The 18881-nt window shown below is 38.8% G+C and overlaps 2 non-coding genes across 2 annotated transcripts; one reads left to right on the plus strand and one right to left on the minus strand.

Moving 5' to 3' along the window:
• Positions 1-91: 91 nt before the first annotated feature.
• On the plus strand, positions 92-199 carry LOC148577932 (small nucleolar RNA R71). Its single transcript, XR_015904356.1, has one exon. It is a non-coding gene; the product is annotated as a small nucleolar RNA R71 (small nucleolar RNA).
• Positions 200-8751: 8552 nt separating this feature from the next.
• On the minus strand, positions 8752-8859 carry LOC148577933 (small nucleolar RNA R71). Its single transcript, XR_015902899.1, has one exon. It is a non-coding gene; the product is annotated as a small nucleolar RNA R71 (small nucleolar RNA).
• Positions 8860-18881: the final 10022 nt, after the last annotated feature.

Consider the following 18881-nt stretch of genomic DNA (forward strand, 5'->3'; position numbering starts at 1 on the left):
TCTTCAGAGAACCATTACTAGCACCATCTAGTGTAGTTTTATCCCGAGGCTTCATGCCTTGAGTGAAATAGCTAATCAACACTAGCCTGTCAATCATGTGATGGGGGCATGCGTCCAGGAGGTTCTTAAAATGCTCCCAGTACTCGTAGAGAGTTTCTGATTCACCTTGAACAATGCATGAGATCTCTTTCCTTAGTCTGTCTGTAACTTCAGCTGGAAAGTATTTCTCCAAAAATTCTCTCCTGAGCGTATCCCAGTTGGTAACAGTTGCTTCAGGTTGGGAGTAGTACCACTCCCTCGCCTTTTCCTCAAGAGAAAACGGGAAGGCAGCTAACAGAATAGAAGTTTCATTTGCACCATGACGCCTAACAGTAGAACAGACTGTCTGAAAATCCCTAAGGTGCTTAATAGGCTCTTGAGAAGGTAAGCCATGAAACATGGGCATCAAGTTGATTAGTGCAGTCTTCCGTTCAAAATATGCAGCCAGAGTTGGATGATGCACTTGGTACGGCTGCATTGTAAAATCTGGGGCTCCAGCTTCCTGGAGAGTAATCCTTCTAGGTTTTGCCATTCTATCTACACGTGAATCAACTGAATCAGTAGTAAAGGAGCTTGTTTCACTCTCGGATGACGGTTCAGATTCGCCCTCAGATGAGACTGGTGAATCGATAACAATCACTTCACCACCCTCAGAGGCTAACCGACGTCGAACTCGCCTAATACATGAAATAGTTCTTTCAATTTCAGGATCAAATGCGGCTAAGCTCAGATTAGGTAGTGAATGCGTCATTCAATGAAAGAAATATGTACACTAGTTAATAATTTAGCACACAATTGCAACTCCCCGGAAACGGCGCCAAAAACTGGTGTCTTGCAGAAGTTAGGCCAATTAAGAGATTTTAAATAAGAGAATAGCGTTGCAAGTATAGCTCTTAACTAGCTAAAATCCGCCTCACCAATTTAGAAAGGTGTCACAAAAATTTAGAATAAAAATACTAGGAGTATGAATCCCAGGTCGTCTCCCAACGAGTTGCACGAAAGGATGCTATTTTATTAATTAGGAATTTTCCGAGAGTTTTGAGAGTTGAATAATGAGCAATTAAATAATTATATATTAAAGCAATAAACTAAAAATGATTATTGATATTCTAAATAAAAAGCCATGATTGGGGGAATGATTAATTGGAAGTTCTATCCTTGATGGGATCTCTTAAGTGTAGTATTAAAAAGGTTGTTGTTTTCACTTAGTTAACCCTTACTAAATAAAGGAAAGTCAACTGATTAAGCTAACCCTTATTCGCAAATCCTAGTCCTCTCATTTGGGAAGGTCTAGCGTTAGTAAATACAGAACTAGCCAACAACGTCCAAATTAATCAGCACTTAAGCCTTCCAACTCAAGTGTCTCCTTCTAATCAACCCCCATGTCAAGTATGGAGTCTACTCCATTGACATGAATATAACGCTTATAAAAATATAAGAAGAAGACATGATAAATTTAAATAAAATAAGAATTCAAAATTAATTAAAAGTAAAAGTAATTCTCTGCATCAACAATCCATGAAAATAATCAATTACTACTCTAAGCAAGAATTAAGAATATGTTATAAATAAATGAAAGAGTAAGTAAAGAAACAAACTAGAATAATGTCTTCAATGGAGGTAATGACTTCTTCAATATCCAAAAGCATAAGCTAATTAACTATGAATGTAAATAGAACCTAGAGGGGAAGTAATCCTCTCTAAATTAAGATCTAAAAACCTAAAAACTATCCTAATGAGAATATGTCTATTGTGTATTGTTGTGTATCTAATCTGTTGTTGAGTCTCTGCGTGTTCCCTGGCTTTATTCTGTGTTTCTGGGCCGAAAATTGGGTCAAAACACGGCCCAAAATTGCCCCCAGCGTTTTTTGTTAATTCTGCAGATCGCGCAGGTCACGCGTTCGCTTCATTCAGCGATTTTCCTTGTCATGCGTACACATCGTCCACGCGTTCGCGTCATTCGTGCAGACTCCAATCTGCGCGTACGCGTCAGGCACGCGCACGCGTCGCTGCGATTTTTTCCATTCTGCGCGCTCCCGTGAGCCATGCGCGCACGTCAGTGTTTGCTGGTTATCTCCTTAGTTTCTAGTGTTCCTTCCATTTTTGCAAGCTTCCTCTTCATTCTCTAAGACATTCCTGCCCTATAAAGCCTGAAACACTTAACACACGGATCACGACATCGAATGGTATAAAGGAGAATTAAAATATACTAATTAAAGATCTCTAGGAAGCAAGTTTTCAACCATAAACAATACTAGGAAGGAATTATAAAATCATGCAATTAGTATGAATAAGTGTGTGAAGACTTGATGAAACCACTCAATTAAACACAAGATAAACCATAAAATAGTGGTTTATCAACTTGCTTCTTCAGGTGTACTTGGAAACTCTTCAAAATGGGCTTTTCTATTTGGTGGAATATCTTGCTCCAGGAGAACGTAGCGCTCTTTAGGAAAACGGAGCGCTCAGGCTTCGACGCATACACGTCACATACGCGTACGCGTCGTTCAACAATTTGGCACTTGCGACGTGTACGCGTCACCTTCGCGTGCATGTCATTCCTCTCTTCAGCCCATGTCACACGTATGCGTCATCTACGCATACGAGTCCTCTTCAGTGCACTCTCCAGGCGAGCGTAGCGTTCTTGGCAAGAGCGCTCTCCCACGCGTACCCGTGGCTTTCAAAAAGTGCCACTTCCACGCTGTTACTTCATCCATGTGTGCGCTTGCTTGTTCAGAATTGCTGCTCCCACGCGTACGCGTCGCGCACGTGTAGCGTCGCGCATGCGTACACGTCGCGCACGCATACCCGTTGCGCACGCGTATGCGTCGCGAATGCGTACACGTGGGCTTTAAAATATCTCCTTCATGCGTACGCATCGCCAGCTAAATTTTTCCCTTCCGTATCATAGGCGCTCTTGGTTGAGGAGCGTAGCGCTCTTGGTTGAAGAGCGTTCTTAGTCATATATGGTGCTTATGCAGGAGAACGTAGCGCTCTTCAAACAACCGGAGCGCTACCTGGGGCTTTGAAATGTTCTTTGAAGGATATTTGGTGCTCGTCTCCCCTGTTGTGATCACAAAACACAATAGTAATACATCAAAGCTCTGTCTCTTGAGCAACTATTTTTAGATAACTCACTCATTCATACTTTTCTTTAATTGTTTGCATCAAATTGAGCAAAATTCATTTAGTCCTTAATTTAACAAAGTATGATGAGAGAATCCACTTAAGTACTTATTTATTTGAATAACATGCATGAAATTGAAACTAAAATTGACTAAACTAACTAGCTAAACTAGCTAAAATATGAATGCATCAATATTACTCGTACAAGAGTTTGATATAGAAATTAGAGACAGAAAAAGAAAAGAAAATCAGGTGGCTGATCACTTGTCCTGGATTGAGCCAGTAGAAGGGACTTCTTCTCCATCTACTGACATATCCGAATCCTTTCCAGATGAGCAACTTTATGCCATCCAGACATTACCTTGGTTTGTAGACATTGCAAACTACAAGGCTATACGGTTCATTCCCAAAGAGTTTACCAAGCAGCAAGCCTGGAAACTCATGCATGATGCAAAATATTACCTATGGGATGAGCTATATCTCTTTAAGAGATGCTTAGATGGAATAATCTGATGCTGTATGTCTGAAGAAGAGGCACAGAGAATTTTATGGCATTGCCATGGCTCTGACTATGGAAGACACTTTGGAGGTGAGCGGACAGCCGCTAAGGTGCTCCAAAGTGGCTTTTACTGGCCTACTCTCTTTAAGGATTCTAGAGAGTTCGTCCGTAACTATGATAATTGCCAGAGGGCTGGCAATCTTCCTCATGGTCACAGCATGCCTCAGCAAGAAATCTTAGAGATTGAGTTGTTTGACGTATGGGGTATAGATTTCATGGGACCATTCCTACCTTCATACTCAAACACCTACATCCTTGTGGCAGTAGATTATGTGTCTAAATGGGTTGAAGCAATAGCAACACCCACTAATGACACAAGAGTATTAATGAAGTTCCTCCAGAAGAACATCTTCAGCAGATTTGGTGTCCCTAGGACACTAATCAGTGATGGAAGAACTCATTTCTGCAACAGACAGCTGGATTTTGTCTTAAGCCGTTACAGAGTTTGCCATAAAGTAGCAACACTGTATCATCCCTAAACCAATGGGCAAGCTGAAGTCTCAAATAGAGAACTAAAGAAAATCCTACAGAGGACAGTAAGTGCCTCTAGAAAGGATTGGGCTAGAAAGCTTGATGATGCTCTGTGGGTGACGAACGGGCTTTTGCGAGTAAAAAATTTTATAAAAATAATCACGTTGTAGATATAGTTTCTAAACCAGCAAAGAATCTTTTCGTACAAAAGTTTTGGTTGTCACTTAAGCAAACCCAATAAAATTTATAACTGAAGTATTTAAACCTTAGGTCGTCTCTCAAGGAATTGCAGGGAAGTATGATTTATTATTGGTTATGAGAAAAAAAGTATCTTTTTGGGTTTTTTAAGATATGAAGCAATAATAGTAAATGGCAATGGAAACAAACTAACTATAGAAACTCTTGGCAAGGTATAAGAACTGAAAATCCCATCCTAGTTATCCTTATCAGGTGTGATGAGAATTTTTTATTGCTCCCACTTAGTTAACCCTTACTAAATAAAGGAAAGTCAAGTGGACTGATGAGCGGATAATTTATACGCTTTTTGGCATTGTTTTTACATAGTTTTTAGTATGATTTAGATAGTTTTTAGTATATTTTTATTAGTTTTTAAATAAAATTCATATTTCTGGACTTTACTATAAGTTTGTGTGTTTTTCTGTGATTTCAGGTATTTTCTGGCTGAAATTGAGGGACTTGAGCAAAAATCAGATTCAAAGGTTGAAGAGGACTGCAGATGCTGTTGGATTCTGACCTCCCTGCACTCAAAGTAAATTTTCTGGAGCTATAGGAGTCCAAATGGCACGCTCTTAATTACGTTGGGAAGTAGACATCCAGGGCTTTCCAGGAATATATAATAGTCCATACTTTACCTGAGTTTAGACAATGCAAACGGGCGTTCAACGCCAGCTCTCTGCCCTATTCTGGAGTTAAACGCCAGAAACAGGTTACAAAGCAGAGTTAAACGCCAGAAACAGGTTAAAAACTGGCGTTAAACTCCAAAGAAGACCTCTACACGTGAAAGCTTTGATGCTCAGCCCAAGCAGACACCAAGTGGGCCCGGAAGTGGATTTCTGCATCATTTACTTATTTCTATAACCCTAGTAACTAGTTTAGCATAAATAGAACTCTTTACTATTGTACTAGGGGTCTTTTTCCCTAATTTCAAATTCATATGCCATTTGGGGAGGCTGGCCACTCGGCCATGCCTAGGCCTTGTTCTTATGTATTTTCAACGGTAGAGTTTCTACACACCATAGATTAAGGCGTGGAGCTCTGTTGTTCCTCATGAATTAATGCAAAGTACTACTGTTTTTCTATTCAATTTAAGCCTATTTCTTCTCTAAGATATTCATTCGCACTCAAGAACATGATGAATGTGATGATTATGTGACGCTCATCATCATTCTCACTTATGAACGTGTGCCTGACAAACACTTCCGTTCTACATGCAAACAAGCTTGAATGTATATCACTTGGCACTCTGATCGTGAGATCAGAGTCTTCGTGGTATAGGCTTGAACTATTGGCGGCCATTCTTGAGGTCCGGAAAGTCTAAACCTTGTCTGTGGTATTCCGAGTAGGATCCGGGAAGGGATGGCTGTGACGAGCTTCAAACTCGCGAGTGCTGGGCGTAGTGACAGACGCAAAAGGATTACTGAATCCTATTCTAGTATGATCGAGAACCGACAGATGATTAGCCGTGTGGTAACAGCGCATCTTGGACCATTCTCACTGAGAGGACGGGAAGTAGCCATTGACAACGGTGATGCCCTACACAAAGCTTGCCATAGAAAGGAGTGGGAATGATTGGATGAAGACAGCAGGAAAGCAGAGGTTCAAGAGGAACGAAAGCATCTCTATACGCTTATCTGAAATTCTCACCAATGAATTACATAAGTATCTCTATCTTCATTTTACGTTTTATTTATCTTTTAATTATTAAAACTCTATAACCATTTGAATCCGCCTGACTGAGATTTACAAGGTGACCATAGCTTGCTTCAAGCGGACAATCTCCGTGGGATCGACCTTTACTCACGTAAGGTTTATTACTTGGTCGACCCAGTGCACTTGCTGGTTAGTTGTGCGAAGTTGTGACAAAGTGTGTGAATTACATTCCGAGCACCAAGTTTTTGGCGCCGTTGTTAAGGATCATAATTTCGTGCACCAAGTTTTTGGCGCCGTTGCCGGGGATTGTTCGAGTTTGGACAACTGACGGTTCATCTTGTTGCTCAGATTAAGTAATTTTATTTTAATTTTAAGCTTTTTGTTTTTATTTTTTTTGTTTCGAAAAAAAATTTTTCAAAAAAAAAATATATTTTTCAAAAAAATTTTTTAAATTATGTTCTTCAGAATTTTTAAGAAGGAATTCTTGAGTTTCATGAAACATGTTGAAGCCTGGCTGGCTGTAAAGCCATGTCTAATTCTTTTGGACCGAGGCTTCCACTCATCAGCACAGAAGCAAGTTAAATGAAGTATCAGCTGTCGTATGTCTGATTTGTATCTGCTAAAGTTTGGCTGGCCATTGGCCATGTCTAGTGTTTTGGACTGGAGCTTTCACTGAAAGCTTGGCTGGCTAGTAAGCCATGTCAATTCCTGGACCGGAGTTTTAGACTAACATTGCAAGATTCCTGGTATTCCTATTAAAAATTTTGAAATCCTTATTTTTCTTTTTCCAAATAATTTTTGAAAAATACCAAAAATTTTAATAAAATCATAAAATCAAAAAAAATTTGACGTTTCTTGTTTAAGTCTTGTGTTAGTTTTTAAGTTTGGTGTCAATTGCATGTTTATCTCTTTCTTGCATTTTTCGAAAATTCATGCATTGCATTCTTCATGATCTTCAAGTTGCTCTTGGTAAGTCTTCTTGTTTGATCTTTAAAATTTCTTGTTTGATGTCTTTTCTTGTTTCTCATATGCATTTTTGAATTATTAATGTCTCAACATTGAAATTTTCGAAGTTTGGTGTCTTGCATGTTTTTCTTTTCTTAAAAATTTTCAAAAATAAGTCTTGATGTTCATCTTGATTTTCAAAGTGTTCTTGGTGTTCATCTTGACATTCAAAGTGTTCTTGCATGCATTGTGTGTTTTGATTCATAATTTTCATGTTTTGAGTCTTTTTATTGTTTTTCTCTTTCTTCATTAAAAATTCAAAAATAAAAAAATATCTTTTCCTTATTTCACTCATAATTTTCGAAAATTTGATTTGATTTAGTCAAAAGTTTTAAAAATTTTTAGTTATTTCTTATGAGTCAAGTCAAATTTTCAATTTAAAAACCTTATCTTTTTCAAAAATAAAATCTTTTTCATTCTTCTTTCATAATTTTCAAAAATTTCAAATTGATTTTCAAAAAATCTTTTTCCTATTTTGTTTCATAATTTCAAAATCTTTACTAATAATTAATGTGATTGATTCAAAAATTTTAAAGTTTGTTACTTGCCTCTTAAGAAAGGTTCAATCTTTAAATTTTAAATCATATCTTTTTGTTTCTTATTAGTCAAGTAATCAACTTTAATTTTCAAAATTAATTTCAAAATCTTTTCTAACTTCTTTTCTAACTTCTTATCTTTTCAAAAATTGATTTTCAAATCTTTTTTAATTAACTACTTGACTTTTTGTTTGATTTTAAAAATTTTACTATTTCAATCATATCTTTTTCAAAACTACCTAACTAATTCTACCTCTAATTTTCGAAAATCACCTTCCCCTTTTTCAAAATTCCTTTTTAATTAACTATTTGTTTTAAATTTTAATTTAATTTTATTTTATTTTCCTTTCTTAATTTTCGAATTTTAATTTTAGTTTTAACTTAAAAACAAAAATATTTTTCTTTTCTTTTCAATTATTTTCGAAAATTCCATCTCTCATCCCCTTCTATTTATTTATTTATCTACTAACACCCCTCTTTCACTCAAGAATTCGAACCCACTCTTCTCCTCTGTGTTTGGATTCTTATCTTTTCCTTTTTCTATTCTTTTCTTCTTCTACTCACATAAAAGAATCTCTATACTGTGACATAGAGGATTCCATATTTTCTATTGTGTTCTCTTCTTTTTCATATGAGCAGGAACAATGAAAGGACTTGAAGAGGAAGCTAAGGGAAGCTAAAGCACAATTCTCTGGAGAAAATCTGACAGAAATTTTTGAAAAAGAAGGAGACATGGCCGAAAATAATAACAATGCAAGGAAGATGCTTGGTGACTTTACTGCACCAAATTCCAATTTACATGGAAGAAGCATCTCAATCCCTGCCATTGGAGCAAACAATTTTGAGCTAAAGCCTCAATTAGTTTTTCTGATACAACAGAATTGCAAGTTTCATGGACTTCCATCAGGAGATCCTTTTTAGTTCTTAACTGAATTCTTGCAAATCTGTGATACTGTTAAGACCAATGGGGTTGACTCCGAGGTCTACAGGCTTATGCTTTTCCCATTTGCTGTAAGAGACAGAGCTAGAATATGGTTGGACTCTCAACCTAAAGATAGCCTAAACTCTTGGGATAAGCTGGTCACGGCTTTCTTAGCCAAGTTCTTTCCTCCTCAAAAGCTTAGCAAGCTTAGAGTGGATATTCAAACCTTCAAACAGAAAGAAGGTGAATCCCTCTATGAAGCTTGGGAGAGATATAAGCAACTGACCAAAAAGTGTCCCTCTGACATGCTTTCATAATGGACCATCCTGGATATATTCTATGATGGTCTGTCTGAATTATCAAAGATATCATTGGACAATTCTGCAGGTGGATCCATTCACCTAAAGAAAATGCCTACAGAAGCTCAAGAACTCATTGGCATGGTTGCAAATAACCAGTTCATGTACACTTCTGAAAGGAATCCTGTGAGTAATGGGACGCCTCAGAGGAAGGGAGTTCTTGAAATTGATACTCTAAATGCCATATTGGCTCAGAATAAAATATTGACTCAGCAAGTCAATATGATTTCTCAAAGTCTAAATGGATTGCAAGCTGTATCCAACAGTACTCAAGAGGCATCTTCTGAAGAAGAAGCTTATGATCCTGAGAACCCTGCAATAGCGGAGGTGAATTACATGGGGGAACCCTATGGGAATACCTATAATCCCTCATGGAGAAATCATCCAAATTTCTCATGGAAGGATCAACAAAAGCCTCAACAAGGCTTTAATAATGGTGGGAGAAACAGGTTTAGTAATAGCAAGCCTTTTCCATCATCCACTCAGCAACAGACAGAGAATTCTGAGCAGAATCCATCTAGCTTAGCAAATATAGTCTCTGATCTATCTACGGCCACTTTAAGTTTCATGAATGAAAAAAGGTCCTCCATTAGAAATTTGGAGGCACAAGTGGGCCAGCTGAGTAAAAGGATCACTGAAACTCCTCCTAGTACTCTCCCAAGTAATACAGAAGAGAATCAAAAAAGAGAGTGCAAGCCCATTACGTTACTTGGTGTGGCCGAACCCAAAGAGGAGGAGGAGGATGTGAATCCTAGTGAGGAAGACCTCCTGGGACGCTCAGTGACCAATAAGGAGTTTCCCTTTGAGGAACCAAAGGAATCTGAGGCTCATCTAGAGACCATAGAGATTCCATTGAACCTCCTTCTGCCCTTCATGAGCTCTGATGAGTATTCTTCCTCTGAAGAGGATGAAGACATTACTGAAGAGCAAGTTTCTAAATACCTTGGTGCAATCATGAAGCTGAATGCCAAGCTATTTGGTAATAAGATTTGGGAAGATGAACCTCCCTTGCTCACCAATGAACTAACTGCATTGGATAGGCAGAAATTACCTCAAAAGAAACAGGATCCTGGTAAATTCCTAATTCCCTATAACATAGGCACCATGACCTTTGAAAAGGCTCTGTGTGACCTGAGGTCAGGAATAAACTTAATGCCACTCTCTGTAATGGAAAAACTTGGGATCTTTGAGGTGCAAGCTGCCAGAATCTCTTTAGAGATGGCAGAAAACTCAAGAAAACAGGCTTATGGACAAGTAGAGGATGTGTTAGTAAAGGTTGAAGGCCTTTTCATCCCTGCTAATTTCATAATCATAGACACTGGGAAGGAGGAGGATGAATCCATCATCCTTGGAAGACCCTTCCTAGCCACAGCAAAAGCTGTGATTGATGTGGACAGAGGAGAATTGGTCCTTCAACTGAATGAGGACAACCATGTGTTTAAAAGTCAAGGATCTCCTTCTGTAACCATGGAGAGTAAGCATGAAAAGCTTCTCTCACTGCAGAGTCAACCAAAGCCCCACAGTCAAACCCTAAGTTTGGTGTTGGGAGGCCACAACCAAACTCTAAGTTTGGTGTTGAACCCCCACATTCAAACTCTAAGTTTGGTGTTGGGAGGTCCCAACAATGCTCTGAACATCTGTGAGGCTCCATGAAAGCTCACTGTCAAGCTATTGACATTAAAGAAGCGCTTGTTGGGAGGCAACCCAATGTTATTTAATTATATCTATTTATTTTTTATTGTTATTTTATGTTTTTTTTTAGGTTAATGATGCCAGGGCATTTTGGCCAGTTTCACTGACCTTTTCTTTACTGTTTTTAGGGTAGTTTCATGCATTTCCTTAGGAAATAAGCTAGTTTTGGGTAGATATTTGATGTGGGGAAAACTTGTCTCTCAACAAATTTCCCTTCGGCAAGTATACCGAATTGTCGTCAAGTAAAACTCACAATAGAGTGAGGTCGAATCCCACAGAGATTAACGGATTAAGCAATCAATGGTTAATTGACTATCCTAGTTAGACGATTCAGATTTGGATGATGAGAAACAAGGAAATGTAAATTGACAGAAAAGTAAAGAAAGCAATAAAGTGCAGAAAAGTAAAATGGCAAGAAAAGTAAATGTAAGAACTAAAGAAAATAAAATGAACATTGGGATCAAGAGATATTGCAATCCTCCGGATCAAGTTCATTCTCATCTCTTCCTCAATCAATGCATTCATTGATCTCCTTGGCAATCTTAAGTGATCGAATTACAATTTCTTGTAATTCAATCTCTCAAATCTTGATCAATAGCCAATTCCTTGGTCAATTGCTCATGAGAAGAGATGAAGTATGGTCACTGATTATACCACATGCATTTCCCAAATCAGGTATTGAGAGGATTATAGTCACATATCCATCCAAACCCAATTTGGACCAGCATGAGAAAGCATTTCTAGCTTGATCTCTTTATTCCTCTTCCAAGGTTCAGAAGAGATCCAAATATGAATAGTTTCTTTTCCAAGATCACTACCCAATTGGATGAAGATCGAAAACTTTCAAGTAAAATCAAGAGAAAAGAAAGAAGAAGAAGAATAAGAACTACACTTAATCCCTTGAATCACAATAGAGCTCTCTAACCCAATGTAAAGAGTTAGTTGATCATTGCTCTACCAAAATAGAAAAGAAAGAAAGTGTAGAAAAGTAAAGATGAAGATTGAAACTGAAATTGAAACTTCAAAATTCATAAATGAAAATTACAACTAAAATGAAACTACTCCTAAGGAAGAAAAGAAGAGAAAAGGAAGAAGAGTGGTTGAGGGGAGGGGTCCGAAGACCCACTCCCCTTGGAGTGTGCCAATTCACAGAAGTTCGAATTGGTCTTCACTCTCTCTCCCTTCCTTTAATTCTCCAGAATTCTAGAATGCTTTGAATGTAAAAAATAAGGCCTTTATATAGGATCTCCTAAATTACAAAATGAAAATAAAAGCAAATTCCAATAAAATGAAAATTCCTATTCTAGATACTTCTTGTGGTCTTGATTGGTTGACAATTGTGGGCTTGCTTGCTTGAGCTTTGAAGTGGACTTGAGAGAGAAGTGAGTTAATTTGAGGCCCAGGTGCTAAAGTTAGCCACACTAATGCTACAAGTGTGGCGTTAGTGCTGAAGTTATTGTGGCTAACGTTGCACTTGCTGCCCAGTTGGTGTTTTTGGGGCTTAAAAGATGCCTCTTGTTTGTGCTCAAATTTCATGTCCACTGATGAGCGGATATTTTATACGCTTTTTGGGGATAATTTCATATAGTTTAGAGTATGTTTTAGTTAGTTTTTAGTCTATTTCTAGTAGTTTTTAGGAAAAATTCATATTTCTGGACTTTACCATGAGTTGTGTGTTTTTCTGTAATTTCAGGTATTTTTCTGGCTGAAATTGAAGGAGCTGAGCAAAAATCTGATTCAGGCTGAAAAAGGACTGCTAATGCTGTTGGATTCTGACCTCCCTACACTCAAAGTGGATTTTCTGGAGCTACAGAACTTGAAATGGCATGCTTCCAATTGCGTTGGAAAGTAGACATCCAGGGCTTTCCAGAAATATATAATAGTCCATACTTTGCACAAGGATAGATGACGTAAACTGGCATTCAACGCCAGTTCTCTGCCCAATTCTGGCGTCCAGCGCCAGAAAAGGATAAAAAACTGGAGTTGAACGCCCAAACTGGCATAAAAACTGGTGTTCAACTCCACAAATGGCCTCTGCACGAAATCTCAGCCCCAGCACACACCAAGTGGGCCCCAGCACACCAAGTGGGCCCCAAAAGTGGATCTCTGCATCATCCATCATAGTCCACTCATATTTTGTAACCCTAGGCTACTAGTTTAGTATTTAAACAACTTTTAGAGACTTATTTTGTATCTCATGACATTTCAGATCTAAACTTTGTATTCTCTGACGGCATGAGTCTCTAAACCCCATTGTTGGGGGTGAGGAGCTCTGCTGTGTCTCGATGAATTAATGCAAGTATTTCTGTTTTCCATTCAAACACGTTTGTTCCTATCTAAGATGTTCATTCGCGCTTAACTGTGATGGAGGTGATGATCTGTGACACTCATCACCTTCTTCAAATAATGAACGTGTGCCTGACAACCACCTCCATTCTATATACGATTGAATGGGGATCTCTTAGATTCCTTAATCAGAATCTCCGTGGTATAAGCTAGAACTGATGGCCGCATTCATGAGAATCCGGAAAGTCTAAACCTTGTCTGTGGTATTCCGAGTAGGATTCAAGGATTGAATGATTGTGACGAGCTTCAAACTCCTGAAGGTTGGGCGTTAGTGACAGATGCAAAAGGATATTAAATCCTATTCCAACCGGATCGAGAACCAACCGGTGATTAGCCGTGCTGTGACAGAGCGCGTGAGCGTAGTTTTCACTGGAAGGATGGAAGGTAGCCATTGACAACGGTGATCCACCAACACACAGCTTGCCATAGGAGGACGTGCGTGCGTGAATCAGAAGACAGAGGAAAGCAGAGATTCAGAGGACAAAGCATCTCCAAAACTCCAACATATTCTCCATTACTGCACAACAAGTAACTTTTAATTTATGCTCTACTGGTTATTCACAATTCAACTGATAAACATAATTGACTTCCTGACTAAGATTTACAAGGTAACCATAGATTGCTTCAAACCAACAATCTCTGTGGGATTCGACCCTTACTCACGTAAGGTATTACTTGGACGACCCAGTGCACTTGCTGGTCATATGTGCGAAATTGTAAGAGAGTAATGTGAACATTAACATTACAATTTCGTGCACCAAGTTTTTGGCGCCGTTGCCGGGGATTGTTCGTGTTTGAACAACTGACGGATTATTTTGTTGCTTAGATTAGGAAAAATTTTCTTTTTTTTTTGGTTTAGAGTCTTTTATTATTTATCCCTTGTTAAAATACTTTAAATTTATAGCTCAGTTATTTAGAACGTGGTGTTTATGTTCATGATAATTGGCTATCATATTTTTTAAAAACCTTTTTCAAAAATAATTTTTCTATTAAATCCTGTGCCAAACTTTAAGTTTGGTGTTTTCAAAAATAATCTTTCTTAAAATTTTTGAAGGTCCCATAACTCATTTGGCTAGAGCATTAATTTGATTGGGTTAGAATCTTTTATACTCTTTTCAAAACCTTCTTTTTCAAAAATATTTTTTTCTATTAAATCTTGTGCCAAACTTTAAGTTTGGTGTTTTCTTGTTGATTTCCCTTTGATTTTCGAAAATTTTGGTTTGGTTTTCTAAAAATTTTAAGTTTGGTGTTCTTCCTTCATGTTCTTGTGTTCTTGTGAGTCTTCAAAGTGTTCTTGAGTTTCCTTGTGTCTTGATCTTAAAATTTTTAAGTTTAGTGTTCCTTGGTGTTTTCCCTCCAAATTTTTCGAAAACAAGGAGCATTAGATCTAAAAATTTTAAATCTTGTACTATCTTATTGTTTTTCTCTCTCCTCACTAAATTCAAAAAAAATATCTTTTCAAAAATATCTCTTCTAACTTCCTAACTTCTTATCTTTTCAAAATTTGTTTCAACTAACTAACTAACTTTTTGTTTGTTTCTTAACTTTTTCAAAACTACCTAACTAACTCTCTCTCTCTAATTTTCGAAAATATCTTCCCTCTTTTTCAAAAATTTCGTTTTTTTTAACTAATTATTTTTAATTTTTTTTTACGAAAAAAAAATTTCAAAATTCAAATTCTTTTTAGTTATTTTATTTTATTTAAGTATTTACTTCTTATAAAATAAAATAAATAAAAAGATAAATCAGTCCAAGTTATATCCACATATCCATCATGGACATAAGTGGAGATGGACAGTCCAGGAGGACTTTGGGGTCATATTCTAACCCCTCTACTGCTTCATATGGGAGTAGCATCTGCATACCCTCCATTGGAGTTAGTAGCTTTGAGTTGAATCCTCAGCTCATTATCATGGTGCAGCAAAGTTGCCAGTATTCCGGTCTTCCACAGGAAGAACCTACAGAGTTTCTGGCACAATTTTTACAAATTACTGACACAGTACATGATAAGGAAATAGATCAGGATGTCTACAGACTATTACTGTTTCCATTTGCTGTAAAAGATCAAGCTAAGAGGTGGTTAAATAACCAACCTAAGGCCAGCATAAGAACATGGAAACAGCTGATAGAAAAATTCCTGAATCAATATTTCCCTCCAAAAAGGATGACACAGCTAAGGCTGGACATCCAAGGCTTTAAACAAGGAGATAATGAATCTCTTTATGATGCCTGGGAGAGATACAGAGAGGTGCTACGAAAATGCCCCTCTGAAATGTTTTCAGAGTGGGTTCAGTTAGACATCTTCTACTATGGGCTTGCAGAAGGAGCTCAGATGTCTTTAGATTACTCAGCTGGTGGATCTATCCATATGAGAAAGACAATTGAAGAAGCTCAAGAGCTCATTGATACAGTTGCCAGGAATCAGCATCTGTATCTAAGCAGCCACCCTTCCATGAATGAAGAGGTTAAAACAGTAACTGCTGAATTCAGTACTGTAAAATAAGCTGCTGAATTCAATCAGCAATTAGATTTTCTAACAAAACAGCTAGCTGAATTCAAAGACAGGTTACAGGAGACAAGGATAGCTAATATACATATGGAAGAACAGTTTAAGCAAACAAAGCAGCAGCTATCAAAGCAAATAGCAGAAGAATGCCAAGCAGTTCAATTAAGAAGTGGGAAAACATTAAATACCCCACCTCAAGGCATCAAAAATTCAAGAAATGAGCACCCCACCAAAGATTCCCATGAGGACAGTAAGAGCCCAGGGAAAAATAATTCTGGCACTAAAACGCCAGAAAAGGGGTGGAAGGCTGGCGCTGAACGCCCAGACCATGCCCAAAACTGGCGTTCAGCGCCAGAAACAAGGCAGGATTGGCGTTCAACGCCACAAATGGGGCAGAATCCAGCGTTGAACACCCAACAGGGGCACATTTCTGGCGTTCAGGTGCCAGGAACAGACAGTGAGTTGGCGTCTAACGTCACTCCAGCTTCTGACTCTGGTATTCAATTGCCAGTGAGGGATCAGACACACACAAGTGCTGATAACAACCCCTCTAAAAAGGCTTCTTTAACCACTAAGGTTGAGGAATATAAAGCCAAGATACCTTATCCTCAAAAACTCCGGAAAGAGGAGCAGGATAAGCAATTTGCTCGCTTTGCAGATTATCTAAGGACTCTTGAAATAAAGATTCCATTTGCAGAGGCACTTGAGCAAATACCTTCTTATGCCAAGTTCATGAAAGAGATCTTGAGTCATAAAAAGGAGTGGAGAGAAACAGAAAGAGTTCTCCTCACTGAAGAATGCAGTGCAGTCATTCTGAAAAGCTTTCCTGAAAAGCTTAAAGACCCTGGGAGTTTTCTGATACCATGCATATTGGAAGGTGATTGCACCAAGACAGCTTTATGCGATCTTGGGGCAAGCATCAACCTGATACCTGCATCCCCTATCAGGAAGCTTGGCTTAACTGAAGAAGTTAAACCAACCCGGATATGTCTCCAACTTGCTGATGGTTCCACTAAATACCCATCAGGCGTGATTGAGGACATGATTGTCAGAGTTGGGCCATTCGCCTTTCCCACTGACTTTGTTGTGCTGGAAATGGAGGAGCACAAGAGTGCTACTCTCATTCTAGGAAGACCCTTCCTAGCAACTGGACGATCCCTCATTGACGTCCAGCAGGGGGAAATAACCCTGAGAGTCAACGATGACGAGTTCAAATTGAACGCTGTCAAAGCCATGCAGCATCCAGACACATCAACGGACTGCATGAAAGTTGACCTTATTGACTCTTTGGTAGAAGAGATCAACATGGCTGAGAGTCTCGAATCAGAGTTGGATGACATCTTTAAAGATGTTCAGCCTGATTTGGAGGATTCAGGGGACATGAAAGAGCCTCTGAACTTTCTTCTGAAAGAGGAAAAACCTCCTAAACCAGAGCTCAAGCCACTGCCACCATCCTTGAAATATGTATTTCTAGGAGAAGGTGACACTTTTCCAGTGATCATAAGCTCTGCTTTAATTTCACAGGAAGAGGAAGCACTTATTCAAGTGCTAAGGACACACAAGACAGCTCTTGGGTGGTCCATAGGTGACCTTAAGGGCATAAGCCCAGCTAGATGCATGCACAAAATCCTATTGGAGGATAATGCCAAACCAGTGGTTCAACCACAGAGGCGGCTAAATCCAGCCATGAAGGAAGTGGTGCAGAAAGAGGTCACCAAATTACTAGAGGCTGGGATTATTTATCCCATTTCTGATAGCCCCTGGGTGAGCCCTGTTCAAGTCGTCCCAAAAAAGGGAGGCATGACAGTGATTCATAATGAAAAAAAATGAACTGGTTCCTACAAGAACAGTTACAGGGTGGCGCATGTGTATTGACTACAGAAGGCTCAATACAGCCACCAGAAAGGATCATTTTCCTTTACCATTCATAGACCAGATGCTAGAGAGACTAGCAGGTCATGATTATTACTGCTTTTTGGATGGCTACTCAGGCTATAACCAGATTGCAGTAGATCCCCAGGATCAAGAGAAAACAGCATTCACATGTCCATCCGGAGTGTTTGCTTATAGAAGGATGCCCTTTGGGCTATGCAATGCACCTGCAACCTTCCAGAGATGCATGCTCTCTATTTTCTCTGATATGGTGGAAAATTTTCTGGAAGTCTTCATGGATGACTTCTCAGTATATGGAGACTCATTCAGCTCCTGTCTTGATCACCTGAAACTTGTTCTGAAAAGATGCCAAGAAACCAACCTAGTTTTAAACTGGGAAAAGTGTCACTTCATGGTGACTGAAGGAATTGTTCTTGGGCCTAAGATCTCAAACAAGGGAATAGAGGTGGATCAAGCAAAAATAGAGGTAATTGAAAAATTACCACCACCTGCCAATGTTAAGGCAATCAGAAGCTTTCTGGGGCATGCAGGATTCTATAGGAGGTTTATAAAGGATTTTTCAAAAATCGCAAAACCTCTAAGCAATCTGCTAGCTGCTGACACGCCATTTGTGTTTGACACAGCATGCCTGCAGGCGTTTGAAACACTGAAAGCTAAGCTGGTCACAGCACCAGTCATTTCTGCACCAGACTGGACATTGCCATTTGAGTTAATGTGTGATGCCAGTGATCATGCCATTGGTGCAGTATTGGGACAGAGGCACGACAAGCTTCTGCATGTCATTTATTATGCCAGTCGCGTTCTAAATGATGCCCAGAAAAATTACACAACCACAGAAAAAGAACTACTTGCAGTGGTTTACGCCATTGACAAGTTCAGATCATACTTAGTAGGATCAAAAGTGATTGTGTATACTGACCATGCTGCTCTTAAATATCTACTCACAAAGCAGGATTCAAAACCCAGGCTCATCAGATGGGTATTGCTTCTGCAAGAGTTTGATATAGAAATAAGAGACAGAAAAGGGACAGAGAACCAAGTGGCTGATCATCTGTCCCGGATAGAGCCAGTGGAAGGGACGTCCCTCCCCTTTCTTGAGATCTCTGAGATGTTCCCTGATGAGCATCTATTTGCCATTCAGGAAGCACCATGGTTTGCCGACATTGCAAACTATAAAGCTGCAAGGTTCATACCCAAGGAGTACAATAGAATACAAAAAAAGAAACTAATTACTGATGCAAAGTACTACTTGTGGGATGAGCCCTATCTCTTTAAGAGATGTGCAGACGGAATTATCCGTAGGTGTGTCCCCAGAGAGGAAGCACAGAGAATCCTATGGCATTGCCATGGATCTCAATATGGAGGCCATTTCGGAGGTGAGCGAACAGCCACCAAGGTTCTCCAATGTGGCTTCTATTGGCCCACACTCTATAAAGATTCCCGAGAGTTTGTACGTAATTGTGACAGTTGCCAAAGAGCTGGTAATCTGCCTCATGGTTACGCCATGCCTCAACAAGGAATCTTGGAAATAGAGTTG

The sequence above is a fragment of the Arachis ipaensis genome, chromosome B1, assembly GCF_059453495.1.
Source record: "Arachis ipaensis isolate K30076 ecotype BB chromosome B1, ASM5945349v1, whole genome shotgun sequence".
Classification (NCBI taxonomy): domain Eukaryota; kingdom Viridiplantae; phylum Streptophyta; class Magnoliopsida; order Fabales; family Fabaceae; genus Arachis; species Arachis ipaensis.